Below are 13,396 nucleotides of genomic sequence, written 5' to 3'. Positions count from 1 at the left end.
GGATCCTACGAAAACTAATATTATTGTAGATGACAAGTAATGACAAATATTTATTTCTACAGGAATTACATTGTGCATAATAATGACTTTAATTCAGTCTCCTTTTCAAATGAAGTTACCACGACACGATGTAAAGAACGTAGCAGCGCTGCTTCAAAAATACACTTGCAGTTATTTTGCAAATGATTATTTGTTTTGCAAGTGATAGCTACAGTACAGCAATACATTGCTTGCACCAACACTCCTCCATACTTTGCTCCTTGAGAGGTCAGCAAACACACTCTTGTTTCCATCTCGCCTGTGTTTGTCACTGGATACGTCGCCTCGTCACAGGCGACTCTGCTATATGTGTCTCCCTGGGAGAACTAGGCAAGTTATGTGACCGTGGATCTCTCCTGTTACAAAACATACACTGCAGCCGCACAACCTTGCTGATTCTAAATGTCACACACAGACTGCAGGAGATGCTGACTCTCTCCAGGATAGCAGGCTGGTAAACATTGTACACTGTCTTGTCCATGGCTGATCTGTAACTACATCAGCAGGAGTTGAATTGTAGTGGAAAGAATGTTGACTCCTCTGAGCCTCTGAGGCAAAGTTAGTCAGAAACAACAGCAATCTTGTTAAAGTGATAAGGAACATCTCTAAAAGCTGGTATGAAATAGGAAAATACAGCCAAAGCAGTTCAGGATTATAAACATGTATTGTGTGCAACATTATGTCAGAAATGGTGGTTGGGTTAAAATGATGTAGTTGTTTTTACTACAAAACTGGAAGCTATTTGAGTGAGGTACAGTATCGCATCAATGAGCCACTCATAGTAAAGCTGGACTGAAACATAACCAATCAGCTAACGTAAATGTGACCGCAGTGCTCTGTTATCACAACACAGGTAATTCAGTTATACACAATGTATGGCATGAAAATCAACCATAGTTAATCACCATATCAGAATCAGCTTTATCAGAATCTGTTGGGGAATGTATTGAACAATACAGTCTAAAAAGGAAATCATGTTTTTAAGAAATCAAAACTTTATTTAATTGCTGTAACACTCACATTTAGTATCAAACAGCTAGAAACTTGCAGAGGACTTTTTGAGAGTGCAAACTTGAGGGAACTCGAAGAAACCGTATCACCATAAATTAGCAGCATGATTATTTTTTCTAGCCTTAATTAGCATTGCAAATGTCCAACAATAATACAAACTCCAGTTTATAATCTGCATATTCTACACGTTTTGTGAACTGTATTTGGAAGATATAGCAGCCTACACACCCTTTTAGCATTTGGAGTTCTCTTTTGACAAGCTCTTGGATACAAACTTGTTTTTGTTTACTTATAAGTGGATTTGAGCCACGCGTCATGCCACCGTACATGCTTTTAAGTCATGACTGTCGTCTTTTCTTTTCTTGTCTTTTTTAGAAATCTGTATCAGCAACTAAGTTACACCCAGTTTACTTCTCTGGAAACATAATGGCTCATTTTAAATGGTCAAGGCACATTTATTTTTTTATAGCACATTTAAAACAATTCAAAGTGAATATAAGACCACAACCTAAAAATTAAATCCAAAAGATAGTAAAATAAAACAAAGTACATATGTAGCTAAAGGAGTTTCAGTACAGTTAAATGTTGCAGAAATGAGTAGTACAAATTTGAATAAGAATTAGTGACAAGTGGAATATTTTGGTCGTGATAATTTAATTAAGCAACTTCTGAATAATATTTACAAGCAAAAGGCTATCTCATCAACATTTGGAGCTTTTATAGACAAGTAATGACATTTTAAAATCAACCCTTTATAATCCAGCAGGCCAGTGAAGTGCAGTAATGGGCTTTGCTATCTTTGTCCCAGTAATAACTTTAGCAGCAGTGTTCTGACTGAGCTACAATGTCTTCAATGCTATTTTGGAGAGTCCTGGAAACAAATACACTAGTGCAGTACCTGTAACATAATCATGACATCTGTAATACAGTAAATGCTCAGGAGTAGGTATCCTTTTCACCAGACTCCACAGAAGCCTAAAATGCCCTCTACAGGCCAGCTCTAGTCAGCCCACAAGGACTCAATCTTAGCCTAAAATTAACCAAGATAATAAACAGAAAAAAACAGTAAAACAAAAAATACGGAAATTATTCAGTCAAGACAAAGAAGTTAGTTGGCATGAAGAAAACAAAAACCTTTTTTTCCCCCGACTCTTTACGTGACATGGTTGGAAATATACCACATAACTTAACGTGTGCGGTAGAGATAAAGACACCTTTCAGGTCTCATGTAGGATTCCTACTTATTGATTTTCAGGTCTTAAGCCTCATCTGTTTCACTTCAATTAACTGTTGTGCATGTCTCATACTGCGCCTTTAAATTGTCCTTCTTTGGAATTTGAAGCAATTTGATCTAAATGTAATGCACCAAGATCACCACTAGAGGGTAGCAAATAATGCAATAAAGTGTCTTAATATGAATGCGCCAGTCAAGTGTTACACGTTGTCACTTCATGTGTGTCTCTCCTGAGCTGGAACAGTGCACACATAATGTTAACATACAGTACAGATGGCCTGAAAATCAAAACAAAGTGAATGATTTTTAGGTTTGACAGCTTGTTCTGTCAGGCCAACAGCTGCTTGTACAAAAACTTAAAACACCTGAAAAACATGATGTCACTGAATTATATAGTGGTGGTAAGAAACTGCAATCTTCTTCTTGTATTTGTATTACACTAACTGCACCGACGCCTATTTGATTGTGTTGTGCTATTACAGTAAGTTCTCCCGAGGAATATACTGAACAAATTCCTGCTGCTTTTGAGATTGAGTGCAATTTCTTCATATACTTCTTCCCATGCTGAAACACAAGTCATCTTCTGTGCACAGGCTGTCATTTTACAAATAGTACCAACTTTACCAGACATAGTGAACCGCTGTCCAGAAAATCTTTGCTTTGCATATCGCGAGATATCAGAAAATGTTGGACATCAGTTTTGCTTCGACCATTCATTTTTGTAACTGAATTAAATTACAGTATATCCCTGAGAAAGACCAGCTATTACTTTGGCCTGTGGCAGAGTCGAACAGTATGTGATGTTTCCACGATTCTCATTTTGTGTAATTTTATGATGCTTTTGTAGTCCTGAAAACACAACATCCTATTGTGGGCTGTATGAACAAGACGCAGTGGTAAATCACACAAGACAATAGTACATGTGCAGAATAGTACAGTGGACATAATGGTCATCAACAGACTGAAGGAAGTGTAAGATGGTGATAATAAACCTCTTCTCTCCAATTCTTCAGAAATAATTCCTCCATTCAGTCAGTACCAAAGCAGCAGCCTCCTCCTGCCATCCCATGGAAGGGAAGGAGGACCAGTGCCAGTCTTGTACCTAGTCTGCAATCCCTCAATGGGCCTTTGTGATTGCTGCCATCCTTCCCCCCCGGCCAACCCCAGGCAGCCCATTCAGGAGTGTCACATGGCAATCCCACTCTGTGCCCATCTCACAATGCAACCCTGTCATTCGCACCTCATTGACATGCGCTCATAGTGATGTGCATTGGGGAATGGTCGTGCTCCTCCACTACTTTCAAAGGAAATGAAGTGCCGGGCTAGGTGGCCAAAGTGTGGCTTCCTGGATACGGTATTCATATTTCTTAGGAGGAAGTGCTGAAACGTGTGTGTGTGTTGGGAATTGCCGGTGAGTTTCAGCAAATGTGTCACACCAAACTCACACACCTTTAACTGTCAGTTACCATGAGAAAGTGTTTGATTGATATTATAAATGATGAACATCAATAGTCTAGATAACACCACATATGTATGTTACAATGTAAAGAATGACTGAGTGAATGTTACTATGGAAAAAGTCATATTCAAATGTAACAATATGTTTTTATTGACAGATACAGTAAGGATGTAAAAGACAAGTAAAACTGAGCATAAATGAAGTATAGATATTCTAGGCCAGTTCCAGACATCTGTATCACCACAAACATCTAATTCAGTCTGATTATCAGGTTAGAGAAATTCAGGATTTTAATGAGATGTGTGGAGAAGATTTCCAATGAGCGACTACTCTAGATAACAAGGTTTCCTCCAAGACAACACTTGGACTATAATTCAGTACTTATAGATATAGAGAGTGACACGACGGTCCAGAGGAGTGCTATTCTCAGAAGTGGAGCTTGTTACATGAGCTGATAAATGATACTTTGTCTGTGTATGGATAAGTCTACATAAGCCAGGCAACTCATGATTCCACAGTCTCTCAAAGCTGACACAAGTTTTTATAGGTGCTCATTCTATTTTGGAGTCAATGGACAAACCTAATCGACCAACAAATGCATTTTATATATTTATTTTGTTGTTATAAATGTGTAAGGTATTTTTTTCACACCACAAAAAGGGCAAAATGTTGTTTGATAAAAGCCCCTTTGCTTTGTACTAGTACACCTCAGAGATTACAAACATGTAAGGTGATGTAAGGTGGTTAAGGAGCATTTTCTTTCACATGCTTTATAGATGATAAACCATTACTACTTTTGGTTGCTAATGTATTCTCAACATTCAAATATCATGTCTTTTACAGATTACACTAAGAAACAGCATATAAAAAAGTGAAAAGCTCCACCTCAACAAGCTACTATATTAAAATGCTTAATGAACCAATTATAGAACAACCTACCACTATGAAAGTGACCTCTCTGCATAACAAGTACTCTTGATAGTGTAGTATTTCAAATGCAGAACATTTACTTACAATGGGGTATTTTTACACTGTGGCACTTTAAGATCTGAGTATTTCTTCCACCACAGAAATAGAGACAAATAGTCATTAGATTATTGCCTAATCAAAATGAAACCACAATTACCAAACATGTATTTACTTTACTTTCATTAAAGTGCAGGGATGTGATATTCTACCAAATTATATTTATTTTTTCATATAAAAAATGTTTAATTTTTTGTTGTAAATTGCTTGCATCCTACTTTCATATTTTTTCATACGATATATTTTTTGCTTTTTAAAAAAATGTTCTTTTTTCTGGCTGATACTTTCATATTGTTATTCTATGCTGCCTAATTAGTACTTTTATATTATTTTTATATTTCTGTAGAATTTTGTTGTCGGCCACAAATATGAATAAATCTCTCTTAATTTTCTTTAATTTTGTACTGACTAATAAACTGGAGAATCCCTGTATCACCATTCATGAACCAGTATTGGTTCTAATTTAAACCATTCTTTTTTTGAGACTCACTTGCAAAATCAGCTACGTGACCATGTGCGCCACTCCCTCCCTCTCTCCCACGCTAAGCATCACTCCCCTCGGACACGCCGTGCTCAAAACCGCCAGCGACATTACCCGCATCGGTCTGTGCATGCTGAGCTGACTGGGAGGAGGTGGGATCTAGCCAAGGTTTACGTGCGAGCCGTGCAGATTGCCAACCACGACTTCCACTGCCAACGAAGGATTTTTTATCGAGAGGAAATCGTTACTACGAGGAAGCCCCCCCCCCCCCCCTCCCCTTGGTGGGACCCCTCCCCTCCCTGCCAACAACATACATTTATCCACCACCTTCTTTATTTATCGTCGTTTTTTTGTTTTTGTTTTTGCCTGTGCTTCCCACTCAGCGAGGTCCCCGTTGACCACAGCCTCTTCACCACCGTTAACATCACAGGCTGTGTGATGAGGTCGCCCTGCAGCTGGGCTTTGGTTACGCGAAGATAAGGCGGTGCATGTTGCCAGTTTCAGTTTGGGTCAACTTTGTCGCTTTTTTAAAGCCCTTCTTGCACCCCGAGTGTGTGAAGAAATACCCAGCAGAAGAACACAGCTACTATTGGGACTGAGGGAACTGCCGGTGAGTGGATGGTCCCCTTTTTACCTTATCCGTAGCTGCTAACGGTACTGTTAGCTATGTTGGATGCGTCCTGGCATTACGCACTGATTCTGTCACATTTATAGCTCAAGACCAGTCAAACATGTAGTCTGTTTACGAGTTTAGCCTGTGAGCCATTATACAACATCATTCACGCGTTGTAAAGGGATGTGCACATGCTTGTGAATTGACTTAACGTTATTTAATAGCATTATTCTTCTGTTAATTTGGACCCTTGATTGCTCTGGGATAAGTAACGCTATGTCATTTGTAGCCACGGTTAGCCTTTAACGCTGCTAGCTGACGAGCCTACGCCCAGCTGTCTCCTGTCCTGTAATACACAACCACAGCAGCTGACCTAAAACATGAAGATGCATTGATTGTAACGGTGGGAAATGTCAGGTGGGATTATTAATAGGCTCTCATAGCGCCCAATGACAGGATACAAGTCAACTCAGCTCAATGATGCAATATCACCGGGACAATCGCTGATTTTTCGTTCTTTATCATCATGTCAGTGCACAGAAAAAGAGCAGCCACCGTGGTTTAAACCTAGCTAAATAAACATAAACTCACTTATAGCCAAACAGTGATGACCTCAGTGAAAACGCATGGCAGAGAAACAGTGGGGCTTTTTCTGTTTCCGTCAACACTGACTGCATTGTGTGGGCTGTAACACGCAGCACGCTTCTCCTTTTAGTGGGTGTAGTTGACAGCACTGCTATGTATGACACTGTTTAGGTTCATGTGTATGCCATCGTGCACTCGTTTGTGAAGACGGAGGTTTATGGAGTAGAAGATGAGTGCTTATGCTCTCCAATTTGATAGCATGAGATGCAAGCAGGGTTGTTTAAATCTGAACTATGCATAGCTGATACTGGCAGAAATCATGTTCATTTTGTTTGCATGACTGCTTACTGTGGAAGCAGCTGTCAAATAGGATGTCCAGAGATAATTGTTTCAATGTCCTGAGAATCAGTCATGTTAATAGTAACTGTAGACCCAATTTACTAAATCACAATATTGAACAACATTCGTTTAGCCTTCCTCCACCATTTAAGTGTCATATGCTCTGAGGCAAATGCATTCTGTATGGTTTTGTTGAAAAGAGATGTTGACTGGTTAGGTGGCTAGCTAGAGCCTTGACCTTAAGTAGGCTATGTAGTGGACAATGCACTGCACCAAATGTTCAAATGTGTTACATTGGTGTGTCCAAAATGGAGTAGAAATGGATTTGCAGTCCTTCTGAATTTCAAGCAAAGTTTGAAAGCTATATTTTTTGAAAATGCTCCTTCAAATACAAATAGTATTGTAATTAAACAAGTCTGTACATGTTGGAGGCCATCATGCATTTATAATATAGATAAAAACAGGAAACATGCAAAAGCTAAAATGTTAAAGACAGACACATTTTGACAGAAACAGATCTGAGCACTGCAGATCATATTTGGTGAGTCATTTTATCTAGATATTGTTTTACAGTTGTTGCATATTAGTGCACGTGAGCGTGCCCCACTCGCTAGCCCACGGCAGTAGCCCTGTTCGCTCTGTCAGCACATTCACTGTTGGCACCAATAACTCTGAGCCGACCGGTTCGACGCCAACATGTTGAGGCAATAAAAATGGTCCCAATTTCTTTTCTTGCACCTTTTCCTGTCAGAATGAATTGAGCCCTGCCCTTCATTTGCATACAAACCTTTTTCCAAGGGTTCATGAAGGTGTAACACTAGGTTTCTGTAACAGCAAGGTGCTGGCCTTGCTCTGACTTCACTGTTGTAATCAGTTGTTGGGGTATTTAGATGACTTCTGTAAAAGGTCTTTAGACAATCTCAGAAAAAAAAAAATGGAGGTCAGCTGTGTGTGTGTTGACACACATTACCAAATATAAAAATACACCCCTGTGATTACTAATACTAAGATGACTTTGACAATGGACACCTTGTAAACACCCCAATACAATGCCTGCTAGTCAATGGCAGTAGAGGGAACGTCATTTCATACCGTCAATGTGTTAATACCAGTAACCAGTTAAGGTGTTTTCCAGTTAAGAGGAAATGAGCATTACTTACAATGTGTAAGGAACTTAATTTAACTCAGATTGGTAACAAAGGTTAAATAATCAAATATGACATAACTGATTTTAGGCAGACTGGTGACTCTTTAAACATGTAGAGCTATTCCAACACATTTGAAACACATTGCTGCAGCATTTGTAACGGGTGTGGTAAGGACCCAGGAGCAGTAAGACAGACGCACTGGATAATTTGAATCAAAGCTTTATTTTCCTCTGGACACACACACACACACACTAGAATAATCACAGGGAAACAGAGGCAGGATCTCGTGGTCGGGGACAGAAGGCTAAGTGAATTACCGGGGCAGAGGCCTGATGAACCTCCTATAGAAGTTGGCAAACCCCAGGAAACATTGAAGCTGCTTGCAGGAGTTTGGGACAGGCCAGGTAGTGACGGCAGCAACCTTAGCGAGGTCCATCTGGATGCTGCCCTGGGAAACAATATATCCCAGGAATGAAACCGTGAAACTCGCACTTCTCCGCCTTCACAAACGGGGAGTTCTCCAGTAGGCGTTGAAACACGGACTGGACATGATGCGCATGTTCCTCTTGGTTCTTGGAGAAGATCAAGATGTCATCGAGGTAGACGAATACGTGGCGGTCCAACATGTCCCGGAGCATGTTGTTGACCAGGGCCTGGAAGATGGCAGGGGCGTTGGCCGAAGGGCATCACAAGGTACTCGTAATGTCCTTTAGGTGTGTTGAATGCCGTCTTGCGCTCATTCCCCTCTCTGATCCGGACCAGGTGATGGGCATTGCAGAGGTCGAGCTTGGAGAAGATGGTGGCTCCTTGAAGTAACTCGAAGGCCGTCGCGATGAGTGGCAAGGGGTACCGGTTCTTAACCGTGATCTCATTTAAGCCCCGGTAGTCGATGCAGGGTCTGAGAGTCTTGTCCTTTTTCTCCACGAAGAAAAAATCCATCCCCTGCGGGAGAGGACGTGGGGCGTATGAGACCGGAAGCCAGGGAGTCGTTAATATAACGGTCCATCGCCTCTCTCTCTCTGGAGCAGACAGGGAATAAAGGCACCCCTTAGGTGGGAACGTACCAGGATGGAGGTCGATGGCACAATCATAAGGACGGTGGGGAGGCAGAGACATGGCCTTGGATTTGTTGAAAACCCTCCTTAAAGTCCAAGTATTCAGCGGGAACCCCCGTAAGTTCAGGCGTGGAATTGGTGAGCGAGGCACCTCGTGGTACGGCGGCTTGCTTCAGGCAGACTAGATGACAGGACTGGCTCCAACCCCGAAAAGCCCCCGTAGTCCAGTCGACGTGAGGATTGTGTCGACGCAGCCAGGGGTATCTCAGAATGAGGGGGATGTGAGGGGTTTGCAGGATGTGGAAGCTGATGGTCTCGTGGTGGTTGCCGGACAGCAGCATGTGGACCGGAACGGTTTGGTGCATCACCGTGCCCAGAAGATGACCGTCCAGGGCGCTGGCTGGAACAGACTGGGGAAGAGGTATTCGGTCGATCCTCAACTGTGTAACGAGTTCCTCGTCCATAATAGACACGTCTGCTCCAGAATCCAGGAAGGTGGAAATAGTATGGGAGCCCCCAGTTAGTAGTAGCTGGCGTGGAAAAGTGGTCGTTGACAGACGGAGGGTCGGGAAACTGCTTGGCTCACGAGTACTTCCTTATTTACTGGTGAGCCCGGGCTTTTAACGGGCAATTGTGAGCAAAATGACCCGCCTGGCCACAGTACATGCAGAGATTGCCCCGTCGGCGCCGCTCTCGTTCCTCCGTAGATAGTCCAGTACGTCCCACATGCATGGGTTCGTTCTCTTGAGGAAGCAGCTGAGTCGACGTGTACTCCGGAGCTGTAGCACGAGGAAAGCGAGAAGGTTGCCCCTGGCTTGACTGTTCCCGGCGCCTTGCCAGCCGCCTGACCTGGATGCGGTGAGCCAATCTGGTGGTTATCTCGATAAGTCCGTCCAGAGATGTGGGTAGCTCGAATGAGATTAGCTCGTCCTTGACGTAATCTGCTAGACCGAGCAAATACGTTCATGTTCCATGAACTTAATCGTGCCTTGGTCCGGAAATCAATGGCATAGTCCGTGACAGATCGGTGGCCCTGCTGAAGCCTCATTAGCCCTCCGGTGACGTCCGGTCTCATGGACACCACTCTGAAAACCTTGCGTAGTTCGTCGGAGAAGGACTGGAAGGAAGCACAGGTAGGAGTAAGACGATCCCATTCCGCCGTTCCTCACAGGCGAGCTCTCCCCGTCAGGTGGTTGATGGTAAACACAACCCTGGCTTCTTCTAACATGAAGGTGCGGGGCTGCAATGCAAACAGGATGAAACAGTTCATCAGGAATGCGTTGCAACCCTCAGGATCCCCAGCATAACGTTCTGGCTCCCCCAACCGGGGCTCCGAGACCGCGCTGGATCAATTACAGAGTGGACCGAAGCAGGTGACGGCGACCACGCCGCGTTGGTCTGAGCTGTGGCTGCCGTGAGTTGCTGTACCTGGTCAATCAATGTGGTGAGAATCTGGTTCTGATTCGCCAGGGTGTGGCGAACCTCGGCGGTGTTGGTGACCACCAGGGTCTCGTGTCGCCTCTTCGATCGCCACAAACCGGGCCCGTGATGTGATGTCGTCTGCTGGATCCATGTTATGGCCCAATCGTACTGTAACGGGTGTGGTAAGGACCCAGGAGCAGTACGACAGACAAACTGGATAGTTTAAATCAAAGCTTTATTTTCCTCTGGACACACAACAGGTAGAATAATCACAGGGAATCAGCAGCAGGATCTCGAATTACCAGGGCAGAGGCAAGGCAGGGGTAGTCCAAAACAGGCAGGGTCGATAATGGGGAATCAGCCCAAGGGTATTCACTGGAAGGTCTTGCATGAAAGCGGAGAACGATCTGGCAGTGAGTGTGTGTGTGTGTGACTGGGGTCTAAATAGTGGATGCAGCAGAGTGAGCAGGTGAAAGTAATGAGCTGATGAGGTGGGTGTGACTGGCAGGTGCACTGAATAAACTGATTAGGTGAGTGAGAGATGGAAAAAACAGGATAGTAGTGGCAGAGCTGTGACAGCATTTGCGACGTGAGTGATCAGGAGTCCTCCTTTAGACTCCTTCAATTGCTGCAGTTCTCACATATAATGAAGGTACAATATGAAAATTAGTCGGAAAGAACCTAAGGTGATTTTATTCTATGTTACACAATATTGTGTTTAGCACTTGCCTTCTTATTGGTGGCTAAATGTAGCTTGTTGAATTTGTTGTCAAACCATAAAAAACTGAAATATCTTTTTTGTGGTTGACCACAAGACTTTGACCTTCAGTGGTTAACCATTGTGGAGAGCGTTGTCAGCTGGACTTAAATGCAAATAAGATGCTGTGGCCTAGGTTTGTTTCCATTATAATAAACCTCCACAAAAAATCACTAATGAAGTCTTCTGGTGAGGGCTCCTTTTATTTCATAAGTAACTCAAACTATACTATTGTTTGACATTAAGCTGCATCCTTCATGCAGCTAGATGGACTGTGAGTCGAGCATGTCGTCCGCACACCCAGCTGTTTGCTTCCATTCACAAGATGGGTATTGAATGAAGTACTCTACTGTATTGGTATTTATCCATCTGTCTCACTTTAGCCGTACTAGTATTGGTACTTGCGTTGCAATTTTTTTTAAACGATATCCAGCGCAAATAATTTGACATACAGTATGCATTATATCGCCTCATGCACAGTGACACAAAAATACAATTACAGTAGGCTGAAAACGTATTGAATTCATATTGATACCCCAACATTAGAGAACACAGCAGGTCCATGGTAAATGTGGTAAAATCCATTTGAACGTGTGTGGGGAACTGTAAAAGCAAGCAAAGGGTCATGTATAAAGCCTGCATGTACATTCATGGTTCACCAATAAGTGGCCTCTTTCCGTGTTATCCTGATGCAGAGCAGTTAGTGGCAACGTTTTGACATCACTTATATTTATTACTTTTACGTGCTACTTTTTAGTTTCCTCCACTAATCATAATCTTAACTGTTGTTGCTCTTGGCCTCAAGCACAAGGCGCTTGTCCAACGCAAACACATTTCTCAAATTCACTGACTAAAGTAATGCACCACTGAAATTGAAAATAGGTTCCCTGAGAAGGCATAGAAAGCATGTGTCCACTAGAAAATAAACAATTTAATATTTTAGATTCGGTCATAGCTTGTGAACATGACACTTTTGCATGCTTCGTTTAATCTTAAACTATTTGTTTATTACCTGCATGTTAGTAGCTGATAACCCCAGGAAGTGATGACTTATAATGGGTTCAGGTTGTTTTTATGTTTCAGCATGACTTACTCACACTCACATGACTACAGGTTTTATTAATAGTACATGTGATGTGACTCTGCATACTGCAGACCAAGGGTCTTGTTTCTAAGTAGGCAGCTGTGTAAAGACATAACAGAGGATTAGGCCTGATACAATTTTAATATTATCTTGTTCAGTGCTACTATTTGGAAAAGATCATTTTCAAATGAATTAACTCAGCACTCTTTATTGAGAGGTGAAAAAAGGTTTGACAGTCAAATGGCTATAGTTATTGAGGTGACGTGGAGCACTGAGGGTATAAAAAAAAAGAAACTCCAGAAAAATGTGCCACTGGATACGGGGAGACAAGAGTGCTAGTATGAGACAGCTGTGTGTGTCAGTTCCTCTTGTTTGTGTCAGCTTGTGTTACAATCAGAGTCCACTGTGGAACGGTGGGCTTTAAGGGGAGGGAGAGAGAGCAAATATAGTAAAGGTCATGACACACTTTTGATTTAGGTCCCATTTAGATCATGTTGAACCACTCTTCTTTCCCAATTACATCATGAGAAGTCTTTCTCAGACACTATTCTAGGGATTAATTACTTGTCACAAAAATACAGATGCTTGTTTAGTCAATTCATTCATCATACAAATCTTTGTCTAGTAACAGCCTCACAAATGAAAATTTCCTTCTTTTTCAAAGCTTTATAGAACATTTAATTGATTACTTTTTTCGCAGTTGGTCAGTAAGTAAGCAACTCTAAAACTTAAGGCTGGGGTAACTTTTGTTATTATTTCTAATATCACTTATCTTAGTTAAATATATTAATGGATAAACTCTTTTATGAAGTAGATATGGATTGTCTTTAGTGTTAGTAGTAGGCTAACTGGTAGTAGCTTAGCATAGATATAGACGTTGGTCCAAATCTACAATTTGATTATAATAATAATAATACATTTTATTTGTATAGCACTTTAAAAGGTACTCAAAGACACTTTACGTGATAAAAAACAGAAACAATAAAAGCAATTGCAATATAACCAAAATAGATGACATTTTGACTCTATTTCACGTGCCTTTAAGGCTTGCAGTAAAGTCAGATTGCATGTATGGGATGACCAGTCACTGATACATGATAAACAACATAAATCCCCATCAGCAAACAAACAGCAGGTCACTGA

The 13,396-nt window shown here is 41.8% G+C and overlaps 1 protein-coding gene across 1 annotated transcript in view; it reads left to right on the top strand.

The window, feature by feature from the left end:
• The first annotated feature begins 5,346 nt into the window (after positions 1–5,346).
• Positions 5,347–13,396, top strand: part of rnf24 (ring finger protein 24) — a 29,492-nt gene continuing 21,442 nt past the window's right edge. Inside the window, exon 1 of the mRNA XM_031871410.1 lies at positions 5,347–5,860. The gene's annotated coding sequence lies outside the window, so the exon portion shown is untranslated. The remainder of the gene's footprint in view (positions 5,861–13,396) is intronic.

The sequence above is a fragment of the Anarrhichthys ocellatus genome, unplaced genomic scaffold, assembly GCF_004355925.1.
Source record: "Anarrhichthys ocellatus isolate YVR2014 unplaced genomic scaffold, GSC_Weel_1.0 scaffold58, whole genome shotgun sequence".
NCBI lineage: Eukaryota > Metazoa > Chordata > Actinopteri > Perciformes > Anarhichadidae > Anarrhichthys > Anarrhichthys ocellatus.
This window is presented reverse-complemented; position numbering and strand designations above follow the sequence as displayed.